We start from the raw sequence: 13909 nt of genomic DNA on the forward strand, positions 1-13909 counted from the left end.
AACCTAGCAGGTGCGAGATCGTTTGTTGAATGAATGAATGGGTAAAGGGAGGCCGTTTGCCATCTCTCCCTCCTAGGCTTTCACCCCTGCCCGCCCTCCGCAACAAACACACCCTGATAAGGTTTTCTTTCCTGCGTTTTGTAATGCTCTCCTTGTGTACACTGGGAATTCGAAGTGCGATTCAACCTGTATCTCCTTCCATCTTCCTTCTTTGCCTTTTCTCCAGGGGCTTGTAGGCCAAATTCTAAAAGCAGCATTCCTCTTATTCATTCTGTGAGTTCAGGTTCATCTTGATAATATGTTCCAGAATTTTAGAGCCTACTTTATTGCCAGGCATTCTACGCCTCCAAAACTGTAGATTAAAGCTTTATAACAATGTTTAAGTAAAATCTGTGCCTTATGCCTTATGTGTGTGTGTGTGTGTGTGTGTGTTTGTGGTGTTCATTTGTTTTCAGTAGAGTAAATGATCTTCAGCAGAAATTGCCAGGCCTGTATTTCTGGACATTCAGTGGCAGGCCACAGATGAGTTGTCGGGTAGTGTTTGTCTCCAAGTGCGTGAGCAAAGACACTTGGAATCTGTCAATATTATCTCAGACACTTCAGTGGAAGTTTAGCTGAAGCTTGGAGTTTTGGCTGGAAGAGTCTTCTGATTTGATGAAGCGATTGCTTTTGGCCAAAGACACAATGCTAGTTTGATTCACTGAGCAAAAAGCTAGATTTGCAATCACTAGACTAGAATTCTTGCACAAACAAGCAGTACTATGTCAGAGAAGCCTTGGGATCAAAGCTGGATCTTTTTACACAGCTACAGGCTTAAGTAGGCTTCCCTGGTGGCTCAGACAGTCAAGAATCTGCCCACAGTGCAGGAGATCCGGGTTTGGTCCCTGGGTTGGGAAGATCCTCTGGAGAAGGGCATGACAACCCACTCCAGTATTCTTGCCTGGAGAATCCCATGGACAGAGGAGCCGGGCAGGCTACACATCATGGGATGGAAAAGAGTCAGACACGACTGAAGTGACTAAACGCAGCATAGCTACAGGCTTAAGTTGTGATGGAAATTCTCTCATTTGGGAGCCAGATCATTTAGTTGTTGTTGGGCAGCAAAACGGCAACATGCCATTGAATTGGAACTATTTTTCACATAGATCTGTGTTTTTCTTATTTTTACTCAGGAAAAAAAATCTTACTGTCCAAATTGATTCTGAAAAACAGTTTTTAAGGATATTAAAGCATTCAGGGTTTATATCCCTAGAAGATCAGGTCTTCCAAGGATATCATACAGACTAGCTAATTTACTGAAAATTTCTAGCTGTGTGGTTCTTTTTAATGAACTAAAAAAAATCAGACTTCACTTATTAATTCTCTCCAGTTGACAACTTATCTGACTGCAAAAGTAACAACAAAACAGAAACTTTTTTGCAGAGTTGTGTTATCCATTTGTTGTTGTTAGGTCGCTCAGTTAGGCCCACTCTTTCACAACCCCATGGACTGTATCCCCCCAGGCTCCTCTGTCCATGGAACTTCCCAGGCAAGAATACCAGAGTGAGTAGTCATTCCCTTCTCAAGGGGATGGATGTTCCTGACTCAGGGATCGAAACCATATCTTCATTGGCAAGTGGATTCTTTACCACTGAGCCACCAGGGAAGTCTGTGTTATCTGTTAGGCTTGGTAAAGTCAGCATCTGTCCCCTTAAGCTTTTCAAGACCACTTGAGAACATTTGGGACCTGAAAAAAAAAAGTCTCCAAAGTGAGAAAAGACAATGGAACAGCTGGAGAAAAAACTGTCTAAATATCTAAGAAATGTAGTCAACTTGACTGCAGTTCAACTCAATTCAACTTTCAGAAATATTTTCAAATAATGTTTAATGTGTGGTGTGAGTAGATTTTTAATAGGTTCTGGTATACCATGGAGTGGGCCCTTCAAAAGTGCCTGGCGCCTACGAGGGTATTTAAGTGGTCCTACTAACTTTGTAATGAAAGATTTCCAAACTAAGCCACAAGGTATGTTTATTTTCCCTTGGTTAGAAAGGCTTTTTTGGTTAACTTTATTGTACATGGATCAGCATCCAAAAAGAAAAATGAAATTCTCTTTCAAAAAAACAAAACAAAATGAAACACTTTAAATCCTAAATCTCATTTTCCTAATTACAGATCAAACGTGATTATACTTAGAAAGAAGTAACTTGCAAGGGGTAACTTGTTCAGAATGAAATGCAGACACACGAACAGATTCTAAAGGAAAATCCAGACTAGTCATTTAGAAATAAACTCCTTTAATTGTATGCAGATATTTCATTATTGGTGTACAGCTATGGAGTGAATCAATATTGTTCTCCCAGATAACAGAGTAATGGGATGATCATTTCGTAATTATACAGTAGTAACTTCTTCAGAATAAAGGGGCAATTTACATTTCAGAGTTCTCCTGCTGGTATCTTATCACAGGGAAATATATCCTCCAACAAAGTGAAAGTGTTAGTTGCTCAGTTGGGTCCAACTCTTGTGACCCCATGGACTGTAGCCCACCAGGCTCCTCTCTCCATGGGATTCTCCAAGCAAGAATACTGGAGTGGTTGCCATTTCCTTCTCCAGGGGATCTTCCTGACCCCGGGATTGAACCCGGGTCTCCTGCGTTGCAGGCAGATTCTTTACTGTCTGAGCCTCCAGGGAGGCCCATTTTGGGGCCCACGGACTGTCAAACTCCTGCTGGAAATGAACCATGTCATTTGCACGATTCTACTGCTTTAAAAAAAAAAAAAAAACCTTTCCCAGCAATAGATTCAGGCTTAGGTGAATTGTCCTGACAGATTTGTGCTGGGCAATGTTTCCCAAAATGAAGTAACTCAAAGCTCTCAGAAAAGGATATATTGGGATAGAGGGGTTTGTTTGTTTTTCCCCTGTGCTGCAAGTCATGTGGGATCGTAGTTCCCTTACCCGGGATTGAACCCATGTCCCTTGCACTGGCAGCATGGAGTCTTAACAGCTGGACCACCAGGAATTCAAATCTAGAAAAACGGTATAGATGAACTTATTTGCGAAGCAGAAATAGAAACACATATAGAGAACAAATGTATGGATACCAAGGAGGAGGGGGGATGGGATGGATTTGGAAATTGGGATTGATACATACACACTAACTGTGGGCTTCCCTGGTGACTCAGTAAAGAATCTGCCTGCAATGCAGGAGACCTAGGTTTGACCCCTGGGTCGGGAAGATCCCCTGGAGGAGGGAATGGCAACCCACTCCAGGATTCTTGCCTGGAGAATCCCATGGACAGAGGAGCCAGAGGCTACTGAGAGACTAATACTTTCACTTTCATGCATAAAATAGATAACTAATGAGAACAAGCTGTATAGCACAGGGAACTGGGAAGAAAATCCAAGGAAGAGGATTGACACACACACACACACACACGTGGTTGATTCACTTTGCTGTATAGCAGAAACTAACACAATATTGTAAAGCAACTGTACTCCAGTTTAAAAAAAAAAAAAATATATATATATATAGGTACTATGACCAAGTTGTTCTTGAGCTCTGAAAGTCCCCAAGTACTATTGTTTCACTATGAAATGTCATCAAAAAGATTTCTGTGTTATATGCTCCAAGCTCTGTATCCTGATAATTTGAGTGGAGTTTCCTCAAAGGAAAAATAAAGGACTCCATTTGGTATCTGCCCTAGACCAATAATCCCATTTACAGGCTCCTGAATTCACTTGTTGACTTTGCTGGAGATAGAACTAAATGGATTTTTAAAAATATAGCATTAGTGGGATGACAGCAACAGAATTGGTTTCTGGTCAGCTGGTTCAAATGATTAGGAAGTTGGTGGGTGGGGGAGGGGCAAATGTTCCGCTCCGTTCAAATAACTATTTATTTGCTCTCATCTTGACTTAGTCTCAAGTGCCAAAGAAGGACACAGTGCAAATGCTGATTAAATAGTTATTCTGTGCAATTATTTGACTGATTTTGTCCTTGTTCTAGTCAAAAGAAACAGTCTATCCCCTTTCAGTGTGATTTGCCATCATACAAGTGTTGGTAGATACAAGTTTCTCAAAGTCAGAGAAGTGAATTGCTTTAATCCTTAGTCAGATTCTATCTGCCCCTGACATTAATCTATACTTCTCTAGTAAGAGAAATCCTGGAATAACCCTATCACCAATTTGGAAAAATTCATAAAAGAGCCAGTATCTTTTCTAGATCCTTCTTTACTCTAGATGACCTACAGAGCAGTGAGAGTGAAAGTGTTAGTCGCTCAGTCATATCCAGCTCTTTGCAACTCTATGGACTGTAGCCTGCCAGGCTCCTCTGTCCGTGGGATTTCCCAGGCAAGAATACTAGAATGAGTAGCCATTCCCTTCACCAAGGGATCTTCCTGACCCAGGGATTGAACCTGGGTCTCCTGCATTGCAGGTGGATTCTTTACCCCATCTGAGCCACCAGGAAAGCCCCTAGGTGTCCTAAGATGTCATATTTAGTGAAACTTGCATGCTTATTCATTCTTTGATGAATATTTATCAAGCATCTACTATACCTAAGTTCTGGATCAGGCATTGGTATGCCGTGATACATGAAAGAGACACAGTGCCTGCCCATGTGGGGCTTACAGTCTAGTGGAGAGACAGACATTAAGCAAAGCATCACAAGAATAAATACTGCAATACAAACCATGCTAAGTGCTATCTAGAAAAAGTACTTGGTGATATAAATGCCAAGTGAGCTCAACAGAAGTAGAAGAGAGAAGGTTCTCTACGAATGGAACAAATAAGCTGAGAACCAGAGAACTGTTGCCTTATCTATGATAAAAAATGTTTGTTTTTTTTTAACCTGTGTTGACTACAGCCTATTTTTGGTTCATGCCAATGAGGAAATATTTACTGAGTTCTTTCTTTTTTTCACTCTACCTTCTCCCTTAGCATTTGAGAAATTCTCCACTTTCAGATGCCTCTCTCAGAAAATATTGGTTTTCCATTGATTGATTGGACTGTAAGGACCAAGCCCTACCGGCACACAGACCCAGAGGGGTTGCAGAGGGACTTCCTGTTCATTCGGTTTGAGATGAGCAAGAGGTTCGAAGGACTCATCTTTGTGGGAGCCACAGGCCCCTTGTGCTTCCCAGAGAAGTAGAGATTTCTCCAGAGTCAGCTTCACTAAAATTAGATTTATTACAAAATGCTGCTCCTCTCACCTCCATAACGTGGTTGCTGTCTACCGTTCCCTGGATTTGCACTGAAGTGACTTCCCAGGTTTTTAGCACTTAAAAAATTTTTATTTTTTAAACCATTTTTTATTTTTTAAAGAGTTCTCTTTATTTTTTTGGCCACACCACGAGACACATGGATCTTAGTTCCCCAACCAGAGATAGAACCCGTGCTTTCCAGGTGGCGCAGTGGTAAAGAATCCACCTGCCAATGCAGGAGACACAGGAGACCCGGGTTCCATCCCTGAGTCAGGAAGATCCCCTTGAGAAGGAAATGGCAACCCGCTGCAGTATTCTTGCCTGGAAAATTCCATGGACAGAGGAGCCTGGTTGGCTACAGTCCACGGGGTCACAAAGAGTCAGACACGACTGAGCTTATAAGCACCCATGCTTTGAAAGGTAGAGTCTTACCCACTTGATCTCGGGGGAAGTCCTGGCACTTGGAAAGTTTTGAGAAAATGGCTGTGCTTTGTGACCCAGCTTGGAAGCCACAGATGCGGGAATTCAAGGGGAGTCTGTTGGAGGCAAAACCCCTGGCTCTATAATGAGGCAAATCTAAACTTGAATCCCAGCTCTTGCTGAAGTTAACGAAGCCTGAGCCTCAGTTTCCCAGCTACAGAAGGGGGATGATAAGACTGACCTCGTGTGCAGTTGTGAGCGCTGGAAATGGTGACTATCGGCTGGTTCCTAGAGTGCCTGGTATGAAGTGTGCTTTCAGCCAACAGAAACAATTATTAGTAATGGCATTTTTGGCTCCCAAATCACTGTAATGATTTATGTATTATACCTCATCTGTCTCCAGAATATTTAAGAACTACCAAGTTCATTGAGTTACAGGGATGCAAATAAGGTTGTTGATGAGTTTTCCCAAACCAGTCTTGATCCTTTAAATTGACTTTGTTCATCTAGATCTCTGGTGGCTCAGACAATAAAGAATCTGCTCAGAATGTGGGCAACGCAGATTCAATCCCTGGGTCTGGCAGATCCCCTGGGGAAGGCAATGGCTACCCACCCCAGTATTCTTGCCTGGAGAACTCCATGGACACAGGTGCCTGGTGGGCTACAGTCCATGGGGTTGCAGAAGAGTTGGACACGACAGAGCGACTAACACTTTCACTTTCATCTAGATCTGCCCACTGGCATTAAGACTGGATCTGTCTTGTTCACAGACGGGTCCCCAGCCCCTAGGACGGTGTCTAGCTGTACTCGGTAAGTGTTTCTTGAATGAATGAACCTCATCTTACTTTCTCCCACTCACTTTCAGAGGCCGCAAGAAGAGAAATATCCTGTGGGCCCATGGCTGTTGGCGTTGTTCGTTTTTGTTGTCTGCGGCTCAGGTATGGGTTTCTCACTGTGCTTACTATCCCATGGTCTCCTCTGTCCCATAAAAACACATGTTTTCTCCACAAGGTAAATATGCCAAAAATATATTGGTCTGGGATTCAAGGTAATCGCTGCCTGAAGCCTTCCTCTTAATGGGTTTTGATTTCGTTTTCGTTCCAGCAAACCAAATAGGAATAGAGACAGAACTGATATGTTATCAGATCATAATCATAAAGTGATTACACTAAGCAATTAAATTGGCTGGCTACACTTCAGAGTTCAGTTAAAGCTTTCTCTGAAGACCTGACCTAAAAAAGGGCATTTGGAACAGAAAGTGGAGCACCGATCTGCCTGAGATAAATTCACGTTCCAGAAAGAGGGAGAGGCCTTGTGCCTTAAGAGAAGCTCTGCAGAGATGCTGGGGAGAACGGAACCTTGGACCTAAGCCTCACAGTACAATCGCCTGACGTGGAAGGTGGCAAGTTCAGAGAACGGTATTTATACTCACATTACAACACATGCCTTCCCTGGTGGCTCAGCAGTAAAGAATCTGCCTGCAATGCAGGAGATCCAGGTTCAGTCCCTGGGTGGGGAAGATCCTCTGGAGGAGAAAATGACAACTCACTCCAGTATTCTTGCCTGGGAAATCCCATGAGCAGAGGAACCTGGTGGGCTAGTCTATGGGATCGCAAAGAATTAGACACTGCAAGCATGCACGCATTAAGCTTCATGAACATTTCTATTATAATTTCATTGTTGGTTACAAGCCATTTTTCTACAGAGTAGCCAGAAAGTGTGGAAGCATAGAAGAACATCTATAATAAATGGCTTACTGATATTATGTGATAATGTACCATACAGTTAGTGACATTCCATGATATATTCAGTGTGTTGCCCTGCATTAGCAATGCATAGTTCAGAGCACTGGTGAAAAATTGCAATAAATACGGTGTACCACTGCGGCATTTTGCTCGGTGCCGCCTATACAGTCATCTGTGACACGTTGCCTCACATGATCTGCCTCTGATTTTCTCCCCAAAGCAAAACAAACCAAAAAAAGAAAAACACATACTGATAGCATGCCAAAGAAAAATCCATCTATGTAAAAACTTATCTATGTTTTCAGGTTTTATAGTCAACCAAAGATTGAACCTTGAGCCTTTTATCTAATTATCTTTCTCTCCCAGCTTTATGGTTTCTTGAAAAAATATTATTCCTCCAAGTCACTGATAAAAGTGTAGCCTTGGAGAAGCCCACAGAACATGATTAGAGACAAATCCCCTCAGGTTGATTTTGAACCTCTCAGCAAAACTCTTGCAAGCAATCCCGGTGACTTGAGGGTCCCCAGTGTGCCTGGCACTGGGCAGCCTCTGGAAATAGAAACTCCTCCAGGAGGCAGCAGGCCGTGGGGAGGCAGATAAGGAAGCTGTCCGTTGTAGCCCAGGGGAAGAGCACTGTGATAGCAGAGTGCCCAGAGGGCTGGGCAAGCGCGGATAAGGGACCGAGTCCATTCGGGCTGCTTTAGCAAAACACTGTGGACTGGATGGCTTAGAAACAGCAAAAATTTATTGCTCATGGTTCAGGAGGGTGGAAGTCAGAATAGGGTACCAACATAGTCAGGTGAGGGCCCTGTGCCCAAACATAGACTTCTCCCTGTATCCTCACATGACATCCTCACATGGCAGACGCGGCTTGGGAGCTCAGTGGGGTCTCCTTTATAAGAGCACTGATCCCATTTATGGGGCTTCCCTGGTGGCTCAGTGATAAGAACCCACCTGCCAAAGCAGGAGACCTGGGTTCGATCTCAAGGTCAGGTAGATCCCCTGGAGGAGGAAATGGCAACCCACTCCAGTGTTCTTGCCTGGGAAATCCCAAGGACAGAGGAGCCTGGAGGGCTTCAGTTCATGGTGGTCTCAAAAGATTCAGACATGACTGAGAAAGTAAATGAAACAACACATCCCACATATGAGACCTCCACCAGGACCTAAGCGCCTCCCCAAATCTCTGCCTCCCACCTCCATCACATTGGGTACTAGGATTCCAACACGGGAATCAGAGTGCATAGTGGGGCTTCTAAATCATACTGAGCAGAAGAGACATTTTCCCAGAGGAGCTGCCATTTGAACTGAGATTTGAAGGACAAACAGCCAGACAAAGGGAAGGTTATTCCGCATGAGGGAGCACCGTGTGACAAAGGCTTGGAGGCCTGAGATAATACACCAGGCTCAAGAATGGCCAAAGCCCAGTCACAGGGATCTCTGAGTGTCGGTCACCATACAGCCTGTGTTGTTAGGAACTAAATAGATACAGAGCTGGGTTTTGTTTTGTTTTGTTTTTTCTGCTTCAAGATACACAGTAACTGGAGCCCTTTCTGGCCTGTGCCCTTAGGTAGCATATAGGGGAGTGTTCGTGCTTAGTCGCTCAGTCACGCCTGACTCTTGCGACTCCATGGATTGTAGCCCACTAGGCTCCTCTGTCCATGGGGTTCTCTAGGCAAGAATACTGGAGTGTGTTGCCATGCCCTCCTTCAGGGAATCTTCCTTACCCAGGGATCGAACCCAGGTCTCCTGCACTGCAGGCCGATTCTTTACCCAATGAGCTGTCAGGGAAGCCCATATAAGAGAGAGGGCAAGCCAGTAGTCTGGCTTATTTTTCTCCAACCTGTGCTAGTTTTCAATACCCATCCTTTTCAAAGGGATTAAAAACCTTCTTTAAACTTCATCTTAGTTAACATTTTGCCAGGCTTATTGGTTCACATAGTAGGGACTGTGTCTCCCCCTCCTGCGTGAGTACATTGGGATGTTTGCTGCCAGTAATCTTTTGGAAACTTCCCAGTTTCCATTAGTTTTTTCAGGGATCAGGTACATTGTCTCTGCTGTCCTATCCACTTGTTGGTTTGTGCAGGGGCCTGAAATGGGAGCCTGTAGGGCCTGGAGATTTGGACTTAAAATGGTTAAGAGGACATACCACTCATGGCATGCCACATCCCCTGCCTGCATGCCTGGGGCTCTTCTAAGGATGCCTCTTTATTTTTATTTTTTAAATACTTTGGCCATGCCACATGGTTCACCAGATCTTAGTTCCCCGGCCAGGGATCGAACCTGTGTCCTATGCATTGAAAGCACAGTCTTAACCACTGGACTGCCAAGGAAGTTCCATAAGGATGCTTCTTTACATCTTCCTAGTTAAGACCACTGGCTTCTATGGAGAGACTAGACAGTGAACAGGGAGTTGGGTCATCTTAACTTCATTCTCTGTTAACATGCTGTTGTGATCCAAGCAAAGAACCTCATCCCTTTTTTAATCATCACTAAAAATAATGTCCCTTTTTAAATTTTCTTTTCAAATTTCTTTTGCCAACTTTAGCTTTTTTTTTTGCAAGCTTCATTTCAGGCCTAAGCGCTGTTCTCACAGAAGTGTATCACTCCTCTCAGTTCGTCCTTGGTACTGTGCCGTTCCTTCTATCTTTGTCTGTGTCCTTTTCTAAACCAAACATGTCATGAGAAACACAATAGCTCCTTTAGCTCCGTCCCTGTGGCCGTCTCTCTGGGATTAGTCATGATTCAGTTCCTCTTGCAGCTCCCACTTTCCCTCCAAGTTCCTCGTGTTCTAGAGTCACAGGCCATAGGCTCCTGCCTGTCTTTTTTCTCCTTGATTTTATTAAAGGAGTTGATTTTACAACGTCGTGTTAATTTCTGCCTCACAGCTAAGTGATTCGGTGATCTACCTACCTTTTCTGTACGTTTAAAAGAATTCGAGGGAGGGGACATATGTATACCTATGACTGATCCATGTTGATATGTGGCAGAAACCATCACAACATTGTAAAGTAATTATCCTCCAATTAAAAATAAAATTAAATTTAAAAAATGTCATTTCCTCAAATCTAGCCCTTCCCTTTATCATCAGTTCCTTTGCTTTATGTCATGAGCCGTCTCAGTGCCTGGATGACTGAAGCCCCTCATCACTGCTCTGTCTCGCCTCTGTTCAGTTTTGTGAAAGCGAAAATGTTAGTCACTCAGTCGTGTGCGACTTTTTGCTACCCCATGGACTGTAGCCCACCAGGCTCCTCTGTCCATGGGGATTCTCCAGGCAAGAATACAGGAGTGGGTTGCTATGCCCTCCTCCATGGGATCTTCCCAACCCAGGGGTCGAACTCAGGTCTCCTGCATTGTAGGCAGGTACTTGACGGTCTTTACCATACTTTACCCATTGTAGCACAAAGTCACAAAGATCCATCACATCCCACCTCTTGCTGTCCATCTGTGATGTGCCCAGCAGCCCTCTCATCCCCGCCTTGCCTGTCATGCTCACACAAAATACACCGGAGTTTCCGGTGGGATTTCCATACCTCTGCAGACACGCCGCTTCCTGTCCCTGTCCAGCGGGTCCCTTTCCCGTGAACCGGATATACCGTAGGCCGACCTTAAGTTCCCTTTCACCAAGTCCCGGGGATATTGAGGAGGTCATTTGCCCTCTCTGAGTTCATATAATTAGTTATTCATATTTTGTAAATTCTTTTTGGCTACGCCGGCTCTTCATTGCAGCGCACAGGCTTCTCTAGTTGTGGCGAGAGGACTCAGGAGTTTTGCGGGCTTAGTTGCCCCAAGGCATATGGGCTCCTAGTTCCCTGACCAAGTATCCAGCCCAAGTGCCCTACATTAGGAGGCAAATTCTTAACCATTGGACCACCAGGGAAGTCCCTAGATTTTTATACAGAGAGGAAAATGTGATCTGATTCTCTTACTTTCATTACCTTACTCTGTTAACCCACTTTACTGATTGATGGTTGGGCAAAGGGCTCTTTTTAGGAATAGTGTCACATAGAAAACAAACTTATGACTACCAAAGGGGGATGGGGGAGGGGGAAGAGATAAATTAAGAATTAGGGATTAACAGATATTACTATACATAAAAGATAAACAACAAAGACCTGCCGTATAGCATGGGAAACTATATGCAACATCTTCGTAATAACATATGGTGGAAAAGAATCTGAAAAATAATATATATATATATGTTTGTATCACTGAATCACTCTGCTATATGGAAGCCCACTCCAGTGTTCTTGCTTGCCTGGAGAATCCCACGGACAGAGGAGCCTGGTGGGCGACAGTCCATAGGGTCGCCAGGAGTCAGACAGGACTGAAGTGACTTAACATACACACACATGTATGTTTGTATCAATGAATCACTTTGCTGTACACCTGAAATGCTGTAAATCAACTGTACTTCAGTTTAAAAAGTCACAGAAATACTGTCAGTTCAGTTCGGTTCAGTCGCTCAGTTGTGTCCGACTCTTTGCAACCCCATGAATCGCACCACGCCAGGCCTCCCTGTCCATCACCAACTCCCAGAGTTCACTCAGACTCACGTCCATCGAGTCAGTGATGCCATCCAGCCATCTCATCCTCTGTCTTTGCTTTGGCTACCAGGGTAAATAAATACTCAGGTCAGGCACGTCATAAGCAATTCCTGTTTTATCTGTTTTCCTAGTATCTTCTGGGAAAGAATGAAGACTGGTAAAAATGTTGACACTTAAGTAAATGCTCACTTGCTGGTCACCCTTACTCCATTTTATGTGGGAAAACAAGTTAACACACCTCCAGGAGGTTCCGGGACCCCTCATCACGGGGAGTGACGTGTCACAGCACACTCTTGGCCTCTCCCCCCTCAGCTCCTTCCCTGTGGCCTTCCTCATTCTCCACACATGCCTTTCGTGCCAGCGGCGCTGGGCGCTGACGGGAGCCCGATGATGAGAAGGACGGGGGAGGACCCGGGGGAGCCGGGAGGCCGCAAAGCACAGGCCCCCAGAGAGAGCCCTGGCACCCAGGGAATGCCCACTCGTCACCAGGGAGGCCCCGGGGTCCCATCCAGCCCGGATCCACGGTTGTGACCAGTCAGACGACGTTATGTAGCACACCTCACTTCAGAGGAAGGAAGTTTCCACTTTCCAGGATTGCAAAAGATCTCTCCGGCAAGACACTTCTTTGAAAACTGACCAACTGGCCTTAAAAGGATAAGAGGCTTCCGAGGGGAGGAAGTTTGGGGCGCTGCCAGATGTGGGTTCAGAACCTGGGTTTGCTAGGTATCCGCTGAAAACCCTTGGAACATTTCCTCACTCTCTCTGTATTGATTTCCTTATGCATTAAACAGGGGTAGGAAGAGCCCTGCTGGAGGTTGTCCAGGCGCTGAACGGCCCCAGGGACGTACATGCTAGCCCACAGCACGCTTGAAACCTGCAGCCTCAGCCACTGCCACCTCTGTCCCCATCACCCTCATGGGAAGTAGTGGTACCTCGGATGGGACTTAAGTGCCAGGGCGGCTTAGTCTCCCACCGCCCCCACCCCCATCCTCCCAGGCTGTGCCTCTGCTTGGCAGACGCAGCCACTCACGGTGGTCTGAACCTTCCAGAGAGCTGTAGACCCCACCTCTTCACTCCAAGGAGAAGGGGACGCTATCTCGGTGATAACACTCCCAGTGTGTGAGACTTATGTTCCCATGAGAAAGCATCAGAGCCTTTCAGACAGACCCAGGCAGGAAAAAGGAACCACCCACAGGCAGACCGAAATCAGTGAGTAGGGGTTTGTACTTTAAAGTTGAATATCAGAAGCAGCCGGTGAGCTTCATGCCTTTGCTTGCGTGTGTGCTCAGTCGCTTAGTCGTATCTGACTGTTTGCAATCCCATGGACTGTAGCCTGCCAGGCTCCACCATCCAGGGGGATTTCCAGGCAGGAATCCTGGAGTGGGTTGCCATTTCCTCCTCCAGGGGATCTTCCTGACCCTGGATTTTTATTTTCTCAAAGCAACCGAAATACACCACTGTTTTGTTATTTAAAAAAAAAAGTTTGTGAGATACAAAAGCTCAGGGGAACAGCGTGTTCTTTTGAGACACGTAATTGTCCACATAGGCCATGTCAGGGCCGTGTCTTACTTGGTCAGGTTTAGTTTGGAAACTAGCCTTATTGTTGTTAATATTATATACCTTCCATCAGAAATCTATAACCTGTCTCTTAGTCACATCCCTCTTCTGAGTCCTTTCAGATGATTATTTCAAACAGGCCAGAAACTTTTCATGTTCAGGTCTTGACCCGAAATTTTTCCTGGGGCCTTTTTAACTGGGTTGCATTTGTCTTTGTTTGATCTCCTAGACCTTTAGATTGACACTGAAGTACCAAGGCTTTCAACAGCCCTCTCTTAGAGACTTGGCTGTTTTATTCTCTCCCATTTTTATAAAAAAAAAAATTATCTTCTATTTCTGCAGACCGGGGGTCCTCTTTCCAGATAAGCAGCTCGTCCCGACTCTCAGTCCCCTGTTTTCAAAACCCTGCCTCTTTAGGGAACTGTCTGATAGCTTCTGTCTTTATCTTGAGACTCAGAGACA

This window comes from Bison bison, unplaced genomic scaffold (assembly GCF_000754665.1).
Source record: "Bison bison bison isolate TAMUID 2011002044 unplaced genomic scaffold, Bison_UMD1.0 scf7180017864345, whole genome shotgun sequence".
NCBI lineage: Eukaryota > Metazoa > Chordata > Mammalia > Artiodactyla > Bovidae > Bison > Bison bison.